The sequence below is a fragment of the Aegilops tauschii genome, chromosome 1, assembly GCF_002575655.3.
Source record: "Aegilops tauschii subsp. strangulata cultivar AL8/78 chromosome 1, Aet v6.0, whole genome shotgun sequence".
Taxonomy (NCBI): Eukaryota; Viridiplantae; Streptophyta; class Magnoliopsida; order Poales; family Poaceae; genus Aegilops; species Aegilops tauschii.
In genome coordinates this window covers 322,696,411-322,702,274 of record NC_053035.3, presented here as the reverse complement: position 1 = coordinate 322,702,274, position 5,864 = coordinate 322,696,411, and the positions used below count along the sequence as shown (strand labels likewise).

The following is a 5,864-nucleotide window of genomic DNA, read 5'->3' as shown; positions in this document are numbered from 1 at the left end:
GTCTAGTGGTGCTTACAAAGCCTCATGTGATGCTCCTACATCATCAAGTGAGAAACAAGCCTTCAATGAAGAATTGAGCCTAATGGTGAAGAACTTCAACAAGTTCTACAAGAGTAGAAGCAAAGAAAAAGTTCCAAGTCAAGGTCCTACAATGACAAAAGATCTTCTAGTCGTGAGCGTAATTGCTACAATTGTGGAAGACCGGGACACTACTCCTGTGAGTGTACGGCTCCCTACAAAAGAAGAGAAGACTGTAACGCCCCGAGACCAACGCTCCAGATGTCTTCCATGTTTTGCGTGTCAGCTCGGTTATTTATTTGTTTTCGCATCATTCGCATTGCATCGGCACTCCGTTGCCGTCTTGTTTTAAAACTTGCATTCGTTCCTAGTTGCCGCATTCCCCCCTTGTCTTCGTTGACCGTTCCGAGACCAACCGTGTTTTCGGTTCCCTCTTGTCAAACCAACTAACCTCTCTTGTCAGCCCGCGATCCCCTCCCGCGCGTCCGAAAGTTGTCCCGTACCCGACCCGGTTTGTTGTTACCGTTGGATTCGGATCATCCCCAAATATCTATAAAACATCTCCGTTTTCTTATTTGGACTCCCTAGTCTATTTATTCGGGACCGTCCGATTAAGATCGGAGGGTCGAGTTAATCCCTAGCCTAACCCACTCGCTATATATATTTGTCTAACCCGAGACCAAATCCCTAATCTCTAGGGATCCTCCTAGCCGCCGCCACTCCTCTTTTGTCTCCTCCCACCTCGGTTTCTTCCCCGAGCCAAATCCTCCCTCGTTTTTCTTCACTGGACCAATCCCGCAGCGCTCCTTCTTCTCCTGCACGAGCCCTGCCTTGTCCCTGTCCTCTCCATCGCCTCGTCCCCGCGTCCAGCCGCTGAGCCCATCCGGATGCCGCCGCCGCTCCTGTCCCTGAGCCACTGGAGCACCGCCCCGCTTCTGCCTCCTCGTTCGAGCGCCCATGGCCTTGTGCCCCTGCTGTCCTAGCAACAGCAACAACCTCGCCGTCGCCACCGGGGCTTCAGCCATGCCCGTGCCCTCCTCCACGCGCTGCCCCGCCGGACCTCTCCTGCAGCCGAGTCCCTCTCCCCGCGCGCCTGTCTCCTCTTGCTGATCTGCCTCACCACCGGAGCTCCTTTGCCCGAGCATCCATGGAGAGGGCCTCCCGAGCCCCCTCGCGCCGTGCTAGTGAGCCCGCCATGCCGGCGACCTCCAGGCTAGTCCCTCGCGCGCCGTCCTTCTCCCCCTTCTCCTCTCCTTCTATCTCTTTTCCCTCCCTCCCTGTATCTTCTCTGAATTTTCCCCGCCGTGGTCGCCTCTCCGTAGGTCGCCGATGCTCCGATGGGATCAATCCACCGGAGCTCCTGCACCAACCCTGCCGTCGCCGTTCCACGCCCCAAGCCCTGCCTCCGCCGCCTCGCCAAGTTTCGCCGCCTGAACCTCCCTGCATCGCCATGGCCGCCGGCCTCTGTTTTCCCCGCTGTGAGCAACTTCCTCCATGAACGAAGCTTCGATCCTTTCCTAGATCCGTTCTGGCATGTAGAGGTTATTTAGAATTGCCACTATGTTTCCACCACAAGCATATCAGCTAGCCTAGTGGCTAGCGCGGCCTCTATCCATTCGAGGGGTCTGGGGTTCGAGTCCCAGCCGCCCCCTTTTTATGCTTAGTTTTTCCTGTTATTTTGCACTCCCACTTCTGCTTCGGGCCAGATCTGCTGCTGGGCTTGCACAGTGCGTTGCATTCGGCCCGTTGCTATTTTTTTTGGGCGTGCTGCGAATTTCATATTATCCAGAGAGTGCAGTTTTGCAGAAAACCCCTCATACATCATGCATATAATAACTTCACAGCCGTGCATCAGTTTAAAATAATTTATATATGAAAAATGTCTAGAATTTCATCTAGTTTCATAATATGTCACTCTCATCCATGTTTAAAATGTTTAAAATGCTGTTTGTTTAAATTTGCTTAAATGCCATGTTAAAATGATTTAATTCATAACTAATTAACCGTAACTCGGATTTAAATAAACTATATATGTAACTTGGTTGGAAAAATGCCTAGTTTAACATGGTGCACTTCATTTTGCTGTTTAACAACATTAAAATTGCGTTTATGGCAGAACAGTACCTAATCAAAAATATGGACATGAGGATTTTCCGGAATTGTTGTTTGTTGTTCCGGCCTCATTTAAACTTGCTTAAATAGTTAGTTTTCTTATGCTTCACCTCTTGCCATGTTAATCAACATTTAATATTGTTGGGTACATAACCGAGAGAGAACTAAATAATTGATGTGGTGTTTTGTCAATCTGCAACTCGTTGCATATTGAGCTCCATTTAACTTGTAATATTGTTTGTTGCACTTTGACATGCCATGCATGTTTAAACCGGACATGCATCATACTTGTTTGTGCATCATGCCATGTGTATGTGGTGGTTGTTTACTATGTTGTTTGTTTCTTTCCGGGTTGCTTCTCTCGTTAGCTTCGGTTTCGTTCGACTACGTCCGCTTGTCTTCTTCACGGACTCGTTCTTCTTCCTTGCGGGGTTTCAGGCAAGATGATCATACCCTCGGAATCACTTCTATCTTTGCTTGCTAGTTGTTCGCTCTATTGTTATGCCGCGCTACCTACCACTCGCTATATCATGCCTCCCAAATTGCCATGAAACCACCTCTAACCTTTGTCACCCTTCCTAGCAAACCGTTGTTTGGCTATGTTAACGCTTTTGCTCAGCCCCTCTTATAGCGTTGCTAGTTGCAGGTGAAGATGAAGTTTGTTCCATGTTGGAACATGGATATGTTGGGATATCACAATATATCTTATTTTAAATTAATGCATCTATATACTTGGTAAAGGGTGGAAGGCTCAGCCTTATGCCTGGTGCTTTCTTCCACTCTTGCCGCCCTAGTTTCCGTCATACCGGTGTGATGTTCCTTGATTTTGCGTTCCTTACGCGGTTGGGTGATTTATGGGACCCCCTTGACAATTCGCTTTGAATAAAACTCCTCCAGCAAGGCCCAACCTTGGTTTTACCATTTGCTACCACCTATCCCCTTTTCCCTTGGGTTCTGCAGACTCAAGGGTCATCTTTATTTTAGACCCCCGGGCCAGTGCTCCTCCGAGTGTTGGTCCAAACTAGAGCCCTTTGCAGCGCCACCTCGGGGAAACTTGAGGCCTGGTTTTAGTTGTACGGACTGCTCATCCGGTGTGCCCTGAGAACGAGATATGTGCAGCTCCTATCGGGATTTGTCGGCACATTCGGGTGGTCTTGCTGGACTTGTTTTACCATTTTAGAAATGTCTTGTAACCGGGATTCCGAGACTGATCGGGTCTTCTCGGGAGAAGGTTTATCCTTCATTGACCGTGAGAGCTTATAATGGGCTAAGTTGGGACACCCCTGCAGGGTATTATCTTTCGAAAGCCGTGCCCGCGGTTATGTGGCAGATGGGAATTTGTTAATATCCGGTTGTAGAGAACTTGACACTTGACCTTAATTAAAACGCATCAACCGCGTGTGTAGCCGTGATGGTCTCTTTTCGGCGGAGTCCGGGAAGTGAACACGGCTTTTGGGTTACGTTTGACGTAAGTAGGAGTTCAGGATCACTTCTTGATCATTACTAGTTGACGACCGTTCCGTTGCTTCTCTTCTCGCTCTTATTTGCGTATGTTAGCCACCATATATGCTAGTGCTTGCTGCAGCCCCACCTCATTACCCCATCCTTTCCGTTAAGCTTAAATAGTCTTGATCTCGCGGATTTGAGATTGCTGAGTCCTCGTGACTCACAGATACTTCCAAAACAGTTGCAGGTGCCGACGAGACCAGTGCAGATGACGCAACCGAGCTCAAGTGGGAGCTCGATGAAGCTCTTGTTCGTTGTGTTGTTTCGTTTCCTGTTGATCAGTAGTGGAGCCCAGTTGGGACGATCAGGGATCTAGCAGTTGGGTTATCTTCTTTTCTTTTGGCTTTGACCGTAGTCGGTCTATGTGTGTACTCTGATGATGTATGTTTTATTTATGTATTGTGTGAAGTGGCGATTGTAAGACAACTCTTTATCCCATTCTTGTTCATTACATGGGATTGTGTGAAGATGACCCTTCTTGCGACAAACCACCATGCGGTTATGCCTCTAAGTCGTGCCTCAACACGTGGGAGATATAGCCGCATCGTGGGCGTTACAAAGACTAACCTAAAAGGAGAAGTAAAAGAGAAGAATCACCTCCAAGGGAGAGAAGGAGTAGAGATGATCGTTATGAACGAAGAACCTCTCGCAGAAGCAAGGATTCGAAAAGGAAGGACAAGTCATCAAGGAGCTACACAAAACAAAGACATCAAGCTCATGTTGATGAATGGGTGTCCGGCTCCGACTCCGACCATCACTCCGAGAGAAGTTATCACTCCGACTCCGAATATACTCAAGGTGAAGGTGTTGCCGGTCTAGCACTTGTGTCAACCAACTCCTATGACATATTTGACTCACCAAATGAAGGAATTGGAAGATGCTTCATGGCTAAAGGCCCAAAGGTATCACACCCCGAGTATGTTGATTTCAATAGTGATGAAGATGATTTTGCTAGGTGATGATGATTTACTTGTTGATAACTCTATTGATGAAAACTATGATGAGCTTGCTATTAATCATGCTAATCAAGATAAAACGAATGATGATGATAAGAAGGAGATTGAGCGTGTAACTGAAGAACTAAACACTCTTAAGTTAGCTCATGAAACTACCTTAGAAGATCATTGAGAGCTTTTAAAGCCTCATGAGAAGCTACACTTTGAAAAGCTCAACCTTGAGCAAGAGCATGGGTTCTTAAAAGCAATCAATGATGATCTTCGTAAGAAAAGTTCTTCTTACATTGCCAAGCGTTTACTCTTGTCTACTTATATGCCACAAGTAAAATCTAGCAACAAGAACAAGAAAGATTCTTCTTCTAGTAGTAACAATAATCATGTTAAATCCAATATTGTTGCTTCTAGTAGTTCTCTTGATTCCACTAATGATTCTCTTAGCCAAGTTACACCCGAACAAGAAAATAGCTTATTGAAGGGAATTATTGAGAAAGGTGTTTATAAGAGCCTTGCCAGAAGTAAGAAATTTGAGGAAATTGTATGCAAGCAAGGAAGGCACCGGAAGAATCAAGGTGTTGGTTTTGAACAAAAGTTCAATGCCAATGGAGTTGAGTGGGAAGAAGATCAATACCCCAAGACGAAGTTTGTTCCTCAACAAGAGAAGTATGATCCTAGTTCTTTCAAGGGGACACAAGCTCAAGATGATCTTCCACCACAAGACCACAAGCAAAACGGCAAGGACAAGCTTTAAGAGGAGATTGGTGCATTTGAATAAGCTCCTAAGGCCTTGGTCAAGTGGGTTCCCAAGACTACATCAAGTTCTACTTCATCAAGTACGACTACAACTCCAAGGATTCCCATCAAGTTGATGTGGATCCCGAAGAAGAAGAACTAGAGAGTTATTGAGGGTGACTCCGCCAACATACTTCACTCATATTTACTTTGGCAATGACAAGTGCAATCAACTTCCACATCTTGCACTAGTTCTAGGAGTCACAAACCCTCTTGTTGGTAAGACAGGGGACAAGGTAACCTAATGGTCTCATGGACATCATCTTGTGTGTACTTCACTCTATGTCTATTGATATCCTTGTTTGTTCCTTTTGGGACTAACCCGTGTAGGCATTGAAAGTGCAACTCACTCCAATGGATTGCTCCAAATGATCTACATCAACATTGAGCATCCACATCTTCAACATCTACTTGAAGTCATCATCGACAAAACCCAAGGTTAGTTCATCCCTCTTAGGGGGGATATCACATCTAGGGGGAGCT

General features: G+C 46.4%; 1 long non-coding RNA gene across 1 annotated transcript; it reads left to right on the top strand.

Moving 5' to 3' along the window:
* The first annotated feature begins 547 nt into the window (after nt 1–547).
* LOC141021393 (uncharacterized) lies at nt 548–4,087 on the top strand. Its single transcript, XR_012182658.1, has 2 exons — nt 548–1,496; nt 2,499–4,087. It is a non-coding gene; the product is annotated as an uncharacterized lncRNA (long non-coding RNA).
* The last annotated feature ends 1,777 nt before the right edge of the window (nt 4,088–5,864 follow it).